Source organism: Drosophila obscura, unplaced genomic scaffold (assembly GCF_018151105.1).
Source record: "Drosophila obscura isolate BZ-5 IFL unplaced genomic scaffold, ASM1815110v1 contig_18, whole genome shotgun sequence".
Classification (NCBI taxonomy): domain Eukaryota; kingdom Metazoa; phylum Arthropoda; class Insecta; order Diptera; family Drosophilidae; genus Drosophila; species Drosophila obscura.
This window is the reverse complement of record NW_024542767.1, coordinates 393,811-404,025: the sequence shown is the minus strand read 5'-3', so window position 1 is coordinate 404,025 and position 10,215 is coordinate 393,811. Positions and strand designations below refer to the sequence as shown.

Below are 10,215 nucleotides of genomic sequence, written 5' to 3'. Positions count from 1 at the left end.
ATCCGCACTGCGACGATTCGGCAGGCTTTCCATGTGAGTCTGGCCCCTGTTGCTCAGTGGAAACTGCCTGGTGCTGCTCTGGAGCCTCCTCCCGTGGCCACTGGCCGGACGTCATTTGCCACTCTCTGGGACCATGCTGATGGACGGGGCCAAATCCATTCGCATTTTCTTTCAAAATATAGCAGGTATGCGCACTAAGGCTCAGGCTGTCTACTTGGCAACCTCTACGTGCGATTTCGACGTAATCATCTTGGTTGAAACCTGGCTCAATGAAAACTTCTTCGACAACGAGTACTTCGATCCCAACCTTTTCCAAGTGTTTCGTAAGGACAGAGATTGTGCCAAAACGAATCGTCGGAGAGGAGGTGGTGTCATTGTGGCCGTCAGACGCACCCTACGCTGTGATCCGATTTGTCTCCTTGATGGTGACTCTATCTTGGATCAGATTGGTGTGTCAGTGGCCGGTCAGTCGGAGACGCTATGTATCAGCGCGTCGTATATTCCACCGAATAGCAGCTATGAAGTCTACAAGGCGCACACGCTGAATATTGCCAACATATATGGTAATCTACGAGGCCGTCAGCATCTTTGCGTAGTTGGCGATTTTAATCTGGGCTCCTTGGTATGGTCCGCTGATCCGCAGTCTGCGGCTATGATGCCGAGTAATGTGCATTTACAGCACGAAGTTCTTTTTCTGGATGAGTGTTATAGTATGGGCTTAACCCAAATAAATAATGTTTTTAATAGGTTAAATAAGATTCTAGATTTAGTTTTTGTTAGTGCTGATATTGGTTGCCCTGTTGCACGTTGCGAGCTGCCTATTGCAGAATGTGACATGCATCACGTGCCGTTGGTCTTCTCAGCTAAATTCTATAGTTACTCGCCCTGGCCTGAACCCAGGTTTGAATATATTTTTACTGATGTAAGTTTGACTACTATACGGGATGACATGTTAAACGTAAACTGGGCTTCTGTTCTTTCGCATCCTAGTGCTGACTCTTCTTACAATGTTTTCATTAGTACCGTTCATAATATTGTTGATAATAATGCTTCCAGAAGAGTGCGTGGCTCGTATAGGCTACCATGGTATTCGAAGGGTCTTGTTAGGTATAAGAATCTGCGTAACAAGTTCTTTAAACGATTTAAGAAAACACGTGACTCTGTTGACTGGACCAGATACGTGCAGCATAAGCGGGAGTTTGATTTTTTAAACAAATTTTTATATAATCAGTATATTGCTGACGTTGAAAGGGGACTTAAGGTTAATCCTAAGTCGTTCTGGCATTTCATAAATTCAAAAATGTCGACGAGTGCCCTTCCTTCAGCCATGAACCTTGGTAACTTGAGCTCAAATACTGATAGTGCCATAGCAAACCTTTTTGCTTCTTTTTTTAGCTCAAATTTCGAGCCATACACAGTTTGGCATGATTCTGATGTCTTAGACTCTATCCCTTCAGTGGTCAATATTGGCTCGCTTGATGTATCGGAGGTGGACATTTTGGAGGCAATTGCTGATTTCGACAACTCAAGTAAGCCCGACAGTGATGGCATTTCTGCCTTTCTGCTTCGCAACTGTGATGTTGCTTTTTGTGAGCCTCTTAAAATTCTGTTCAAAAATTCTTTGGTAACGGGTCAGTTTATTAAAAAGTGGAAAGCTGCCACTATTACTCCCGTTTTTAAGAAAGGTGCTAAGAATTGTATCTCTAATTATAGACCAATTGCCAAACTCAGCAATGTCTCAAAACTTCTTGAGCGAATCATTGCCAAAAAGATCTCTTTCCTCATGAAGTCGTACATAAGCCCAAATCAGCATGCTTTTATGCCGGGTAGATCAACGACCACTAATTTGGTGGCCTTCAGTAATTTTTGCACACATGCCTTTGAAAGGCATTCTCAGGTCGATGTAGTGTACACTGACTTTGCTAAGGCTTTTGACAAAGTCTCCCACTGTGCCTTAGTAGCCAAGCTGCATCGGTTGGGGATTCATTCGAGCATGCTTTGTTGGTTCATGTCGTATCTGGAGCAGCGAGAGTATGTTGTGTTGGTAAACGGAAAGCAGTCGGACCCATATTTGGCTACTTCCGGCCTTCCACAGGGAAGTGCTCTTGGGCCGTTGCTGTTTGCTATTTTCATTAATGACATATGTTTCAGCATTCAATCTTCTGAGCATTTGCTTTATGCTGATGATCTGAAAATCTTCCGTCCTATCAAAACTTTAGGCGACAGTATCCGTCTTCAGCGAGACCTGGATGCAGTCGCTCGTTGGTGCACACATAATTCTCTGCCTCTCAACATTAACAAATGTTACTTTGTGTCCTTTAGCAAGTGTGTATTCAATGTTCAGGCCTCATATTCGCTTGTTGGCCTTCCGCTCTTGAAGCATGCAGAGGCACTTGACCTAGGGGTCTTGTTCGATTCAAAATTTCTTTTTATCGAGCATTTGAACTTCATTTTGCCAAGAGCCTATGCTATGTTCGGCTTTGTTACGCGTAATTCATCCCAGTTTAGGGACCCATATACGAGGCTAAGTCTTTATTCATTTCTTGTGCGCTCGCGCCTTGAGTATGCTTCGGTGGTTTGGAACCCCACTGGGGTCGTTCAAATTGCTCGTATCGAGAGATTGCAAAGGAAGTTTTTGAAGTTTGCACTCCAGCCTTTGCAATTTTCCGTTCCGTTGCCGTCCTATGAGTGCAGATGTCGCCTCGTGCATCTCTCCTCTCTGAGGATCGAAGGACTATTGCGGCTCAGTTATTTATATACAATATATTAGTGGGTAACATTGATTGCCCTGACCTGCTTGCTGGGACTAGCTTTAACACGCCTGCCAGGAGCCTTAGGGGCCATGCACTCTTTGTAGTTGATCTTCACCGGAACAATTACGGTAATAACGAGCCAATATGTAGGGCTCTTCGCCGGTATAATTCGCTACCTGCTGGGATGCGATTCGATTTTTCCCTTGGGAAAGGAGCCGTCAGACCCGTCAGAGCTTTCTGAGTTTTTCTTGTTTAATTGTTAATTCCTCATTTTGTATTTACTTTTTAATGTAGAATTAAGTTAGTCTAGCCAGATAAGGTTTATCCGTTGGCGAATAAATAAATAAATAAATTTCTTGAAGCATCTACTAGTATCAGCACCTGTACTAAAATTGTTCGATCCGATAGCTGTAACCGAGGTACACAGATGCGAGCAAGTATGGCTTCGGAGGCATTCTAATGCAGAAAGATTCGGAAGATGAACAATTTCATCCGATTCAGTTCATGAGCAGAAAAACAAACCCTTTCGAGGAAAAGTACAGCTCCTACGAACTCGAGGTATTAGCCATCGTCAACGCGATAAAGAAATGGAGAATTTATTTGAGGGAAAGCAGTTTACAGTCGTCACAGATTGCAACGCTTTTGCAATGACCATCAAAAGATGATTTACCGCCCAGAGTGGCAAGATGGGCCATGGCTTTACAAGAGTTTGATTTTAAAGTAGAACACAGAGCTGGAACTAAGATGAAGCATGTTGATGCACTTAGCCGTTTGTCGTTTTTCCTAATCAAAGACTCCACAAAGTATCGGTTGGTAGAAGCACAATTATAGTTGGATAAAAGCAGTAAAAGTCGTATTATCCAACAATGACACGTACGAAGATTATTTCCTTAAAAATAATTGTGGGTCGTTCCTGAGTCTATGCAAGATGAAATTATTACCATAGCGCATAGGGAGGGCCACTTTAGTTTTAGGAAAACGAGAGACATGTTAGAAAAATTTTATTTTATACCAGACATTCAGAAGAAGGTAGAAAGAGTTGTCAAAGAATGCGTTGAATGCCTGATCACAGACTCCAAACGAGGCAAAAGGAGGGGCTGCTAACACCTATTGACAAAGCACAAGAACCCCTGGGAATCTATCACATCGATCATGTAGGCCCACTTACTGACACAAAAAAGAAATACAACCACATATTGGCAATCGTAGATGGATTTTCAAAATTTGTGTGGCTTTATCCGACCAAGTCAACGGGTTCAGGCGAAGTTATAGATAAGCTCGAAAAGCAAGCAGCCGTTTTTGGTAATCCTCGTCGAATCGTAACTTACAGGGGCACTGCATTCACTTCAGGTGCTTTTAATGAGTACTGCAGTCACGAAGACATTCAATTATTACATATTACCACAGGTATTCCTAGAGGCAACGGGCAGGTAGAACGGATACACAAGATTGTCATTCCAATGTTAAGCAAAATATGTCAAGACAATCCAGGCAATTGGTATCGCCATGTAGGCAGAGTTCAGCAAATAATTAATAATACTCGCCCTCGAACCACAAAGTATAGTCCGTTTAAAGTTTTGACTGGATTGAATATGATGAAGAAAGATGATGACCTCAGGAAAATATTAGAAGATTTGGAAGTAGAAGAACTCATTGATGGTGGAGAAGAAATACGAAAGAAAGCACAAGAGAATATTGAGAAAGTTCAGCAAGAAAAATAGGAAGAATTTCAACCAAAAAAGAGAAGGTGGAAAATGAGTACAAGTTGGGTGAATTGGTAGCAATTAAAAGAACACAGTATGGCACTGGTATGAAACTTAGACCAAAATTTTTCGGACCATATAAAATTATAAAGAAAATGAATCATGGTCGCTATGAGGTTCAGAAAGCAGGCAACCAAGAAGGGCCAAAAGTTACAACTACTGCTGCCGAATATATGAAATATATATATATATATTCACCCATTCGTGCCCATACCTTGCCATCAGCTGGGCTCTGCCATTCCCTCACATGCCCCATTCCCACAATCGGCCATCCTGAATCTTCATTCGCCCCTAAATGAATATATATATATATATATATATATATATATATATGGCCGATGGCCGATTGTTGGAATGGGGCATATGAGGGAATGGCAGAGCCCAGCTCATGGCAAGGTATGGGCACGAATGGGTGAGGGACATAGGCCGAAGACGCAGGGTCGCATTCTCGATATCACTCTCTCTCGCACGTTTTGCCTCGAGGTTATAAAAAAGAAGGAGTTGCTGCGGATCGTCGAACGAGAAGAGTCAAGTTTTGTGCCGTGAATGCAAACCGTATAATATTAATTACGAAACTTTGTACTATATACTATGCAACCTATCTGTTAAACAAACTTGCGACATTACCCAAAAATAAAAACACTAATTTGTAATCCCTACAAAATATTGGGGGCTCGTCCGGGAATGTCCAAGAAAGAACAGTGCATAGTTGTGCGTTAACACATCGGAAAAGAGTGACGGCCGGCGAGAAAATTCCAAGAAAGGCGAAGTTTGATGAACACTAACAAAGGCTAAAACAATGCCAAAAATTTTCTTGGAACATCTGTAATAGACGCCACACAGAAACGCTAATTCCTGTGTGCGTGTGTGTGTGTAAAGAAGTCGGCAAGCAAAAAATGCGGCGAATTGAAGGAGCACAAAGTACGAAGAAATAGAAAGATTGACGAAACGAGGAAAAAAAAAAAATAAAAGAAAGACACGAGGGACCACAGAACCATACAGAAACGCCAATTCCCGTATGTGTATGTCTGTGTGAAGATGTCTGCGAGCAAAAAATGAGACGAATTGAACGACCGCAGATCTTTTGTACGAAGCCATAGAAGGAAGAGGAGCCTTAAAATTGAATGGAAACTGTACAAGAAAGTAAAAAAAAACGGAAATATAGCTAGCTACCGGTAAAGTCTCGCTAAATGTGCGCACGCGGACTTAGAAAAGAGCATTTATTGTACTAAAACCAAGCGTCGACTAAAGTCGCGCAAAATTATCGCAAACGGAACTAAAAATTAGTGAAAACTGGACAAGTCTTAAAACTATTCAGTGTTCTTGGGTAGCAGTAGGATAGGTTTATAATTCACATCTGCTTCTGGATGTGGGACATGGAAACCCCGATGCCGATCAGAGGCGTAGAGGTTAACAATGATCACGAGCGTGTTCCTCCGGAGTAAGACTTGGTCATTGCACGTCGGCTGAGTTGACTTTTGCGATTATTCCTAATGTAAATATCTCGTCTGTGTAAATTTTGATAGCCGGGAATAGCGTTTGCGCCGTCCCTACTTAAATAATAAATATGCGAACAAAATACGAGACAAAAAATATTATTTTTAATTTACTTTTAATATTACTAGTGGGCTACTTTTAATATTACTTTCGGCTCGATAATGATATTAAAAACGTATCGTAAAAGATAGCATAAAAGGCTCGCAAAAGATATTATAAAAGGTCCGCAAACGATACCTTATTCGAGCTACCGAAAACGAAACTTTCACTGCCACAAATTGAGCGACTAGTGATTCATTTTTTTATTATCGTTTTTGGATCTAAATTCGATAGTTTTACCCGCTTGAGTTTCGCGTAACTCACGTTTGCGATATCGTTTACGAAGTTTTGGTCCACTGGGAAATCACAAATTACACACATACAAATACACATAATCATAATCCAATTTCAATAAAATTAAATTAAAGTAACAATAACTACTACTATAATAAAACTACCGTCGTCTTGGGCTTTAATCCACATCAGTGCAAAAACCCTGGGCCACACCACTAACCATACGGTATATAGATGTTCCAGTTCATACACCGAACGTGTCGCTGCTGAGTTTTCTGTCCCAGGTCCCCAGGTCATCGGCTGCTGGACCTGTGACGTTCGGGTGTGGACCTGAGACGTTCGGCATTTTTTTTGTCTTTGTCTCAATCTATTTTTTCCCTCACTTTTACGCATCCCGCGGTGCTGCGTGAGTTTTACTTTGCATTCGTCCATTCACATTCATGGGGGGTCGGGACACGCTCCTCGCATTACCAATTTGAATAAAATATGAGATTTTTATTATATGGCAATGAACCCACCTCCTCTTCTCCTGCTCCTGCTCATCCTCCCTCTGAGCTGTTCTAATGACCAGCCAATGGCTTGATAATGGCAGGGTCCAGTTTGCTCTGCCCACCCATGCCGGGGCATATAATATCGTTATTTTATGCAAGTTTCTGTTGGAATACCCTGGGAATACAGAAAACAGGGCAGGGGTAGAGTTAGAGACGGCATATACATTTATTTAAATGATTTTAAATTTGTTTAATCTATAATACATATTTGCCAATGAGTATGCCAATAAAGATGAAGAAAAAAAATTTTAGCATAGTTCTATTTAAGTGTTTGAACGCATTATTAAATTGCAACAATATCTCCCGAAAGACCCGCCGGTCTTCCCACATCACTGCATCGTAATCTTCCAACTCTCTCTCGCCCATTCTAGACTAAACGTAGATAGAGTTAAATGAAATGTTATAGTTCAGGGTACATGGCTCTTACCCGACTTTTTCCCTTTTCTTTCCTTTTTTTTTTCCTTTGTATTATTTGAGATACGTTCCGTTCTGCTTCTACTTCAGATTTGATTTATATATTTTCTATATCTATTGCTTAGCTATTGGCCTGCTTTGACAATTTCTATATACTTTTTCATTTATTGTAGATGTGACATACATACATATGTACGTAGAAAAGGGTATCGAAAAGTCTCCCCTTGATCCTGGTGGCCATCCGTTATGGTTCATCTTCTGTTTGTCCATCTGTCCATCGGCTATCGTTGCTCCCTCTGGGGCTTTCTTTCTCTCACTCTCTGAGGGGTGACAGGGCGAGGCGATGGCTTTCGGGGAGCGAGAAAGGTCTCTCATTATAGCGCTTCGTGTTTGGGTTTCAATGCCTTTCTTTGCTGAGTTTTTAAATTTCCATGTGACCACTGAAAGTTGGCAATTTTAAATAAAAATGCAAAATGCAAAGTAAAATAAATATGCATATATAGTAACACCTTCTAATGCTTAGGCCTGCTCCTTCTAAGGCTTAGACCTGCCTCCTTTTAAGGCTTAGACCTGCTCCTTCTAAGGCTTAGACCTGCTTCATTCTCCTCCTTCTAAGGCTCAGGTCCTGCTGATGCCGCACTCTCCTCCGTAGATATGGTATGTGTGACGGGTGACCTGTGATCTCTCTCTCTCTCTTTATTGGCATACTCATTGGCACATATGTATTATAGATTAAACGAATTTAAAATCATTTAAATAAATGTATATGCCCTCTGTTGGAAGCTGCCGAGCTTTTTCGGCAACTCTGACTCCACATTTACAATAATTTACTCCGTTGGTTAAGTTTACAAATGTTTTTTATTTTCACGACGGGTTACAAAGGTTTTGAGGCCGTGGCCGTGAACTACGACTCGATGCGATACTGGCATATGTGCGTGTGTAAGAGAGCGTACTGAGAGAGCGATAAGTATAAGCAGTATAAGAGATGATATATGACTATATGATATTAAGAAGAACTATTATCGGCTGCTGCTCCGAACACCCTCTCTAACTCTACCCCTGCCTTGTTTGCTGTATTCCCAGAGTATTCTAACAGAAACTTGCATAAAATAACGATATTATATGCCCCGGCATGGGTGGGCAGAGCAAACTGGACCCTGCCATTATCTAGCCATTGGCTGGTCATTAGAAGAGCTCAAGAGGAGGATGAGCAGGAGCAGGAGAAGGAGGAGGTGGGTTCATTGCCATATAATAAAAATTTCATATTTTGTTCAAATTGGTAATGCGAGGAGCGTGTCCCGACCCCCCCATGAATGTGAATGGACGAATGCAAAGTAAAACTCACGCAGCACCGCTGGATGCGTAAAAAGTGAGGGAAAAAATAGATTGAGACAAAGACAAAAAAATGCCGAACGTCTCAGGTCCACGACCCGAACGTCTCAGGTTCACACCCGAACGTCTCAGGTGCGCGAGCCGAACGTTTCAGGTCCAGCAGCCGATGACCTGGGGACCTGGGACAGAAAACTCAGCAGCGACACGTTCGGTGTATGAACTGGAACATCTATATACCGTATGGTTAGTGGTGTGGCCCAGGGTTTTTGCACTGATGTGGATTAAAGCCCAAGACGACGTTAGTTTTATTATAGTAGTAGTTATTATTACTTTTATTTAATTTTATTGGAATTGGTTTATGATTATGTGTATTTGTATGTATTGTATGTTTTTTGTTTTTTTTGTTTTTCCATGGATACGCCTTGGTGGGTGAGAATCTTTAAAAGACGTGACCGGCCCATACCAATCAACGAACTGGACTACCCCTCCGGGGCTTCTCAGCTAAACTCACCACACACAGCTACGCACCTCATTCCCCGCGGGATCACCGCAAAGTATTACTTTGCGGGGATGGGTTGCCTACTTTAGGCACTCTCCGCCAAGCGTCGCTCCCTTTCGCATCTCCTCAGATCGCTCTGGATGTCTATAAGGGTGTCGCAGACGCGTTTCCAATTCTCCTCGGACTCCGTCATGTAGGCCTTCAGCTCCTCTGGTGGTGGGACGAACCATGTTCTTGAGCGGTACCTCGTGCAGTGATAAATCACATGCTCCGGATCCTCGCTCTCATGCGGGCACTGGGGACACTCGGGGGTGTCATCGTGATTAAACCTGTGCAGGTACTTCCTGTAGCCTCTGTGGCCCGTCAGGAATTGGGTCAGGTGATAACTCACCTCTCCGATTCGCCGCCCTATCCATGGCTCGATGTCTGGAACAATCCTGTGGGTCCATCGTCCATTAGTGGCTATGTTCCACCTTGCCTGCCATGTTGCTATCGACGCCAGTCTTGCCGATGCTCGGATGGTCTCTGCCATTCTTCCTAACTCCGGGCGCTCTGCGTATAGCTGCGTCATCTCCGTCGCTAGGATGTCCACCGGTATCATACCCGCGAGGACCAGGGCAGCATCATCCGACACCGTCCTATATCCGGACACCACTCGAAGAGCGCAGAGCCTGTAGGGCACTGACAGCCTTTTTGGAGACTCTTGTTGCCGATTAGTACTGACGACCACACGGGCGCAGCATACAACAGGATCGAGGCCACTACTCTTGACAGGAGTAGCCGCCGGCCTGCCTTTGGACCCCCAATGTTGGGGAGAATCTTCGACAGGGCTGCCTGCATCCTGGAGGCTTTCTGGCTGACGTACTCGAGGTGGGCACGGTAGCTCAATCGGTTGTCCAGCATCACGCCAAGATACCTTATTGAGTCCTGCGACTTAATAGTCGCACTTCCCACCTTTTGTCTACTCGTAATGAGAACGGCCTCTGTTTTATGGCCGGCCAGGTCCAGTCCTGCACGCTCCTTGGCCACTACGACCAGTGCTAGGTCGTCGGCAAAGCCAATCAGCTGGCATC

The 10,215-nt window shown here is 43.3% G+C and overlaps 1 long non-coding RNA gene and 1 other non-coding gene across 2 annotated transcripts; one reads left to right on the top strand and one right to left on the bottom strand.

Annotated features, from left to right (window-relative positions):
* Positions 1 to 5,904: 5,904 nt before the first annotated feature.
* On the top strand, positions 5,905 to 6,070 carry LOC121404011. Its single transcript, XR_005967647.1, has one exon. It is a non-coding gene; the product is annotated as a U1 spliceosomal RNA (small nuclear RNA).
* A 1,087-nt stretch (positions 6,071 to 7,157) lies between these two features.
* LOC121404002 lies at positions 7,158 to 7,721 on the bottom strand. Its single transcript, XR_005967646.1, has 3 exons — positions 7,500 to 7,721; positions 7,325 to 7,444; positions 7,158 to 7,269 (listed from the first exon to the last, which is right to left on the bottom strand). It is a non-coding gene; the product is annotated as an uncharacterized LOC121404002 (long non-coding RNA).
* Between the last annotated feature and the right edge of the window lie 2,494 nt (positions 7,722 to 10,215).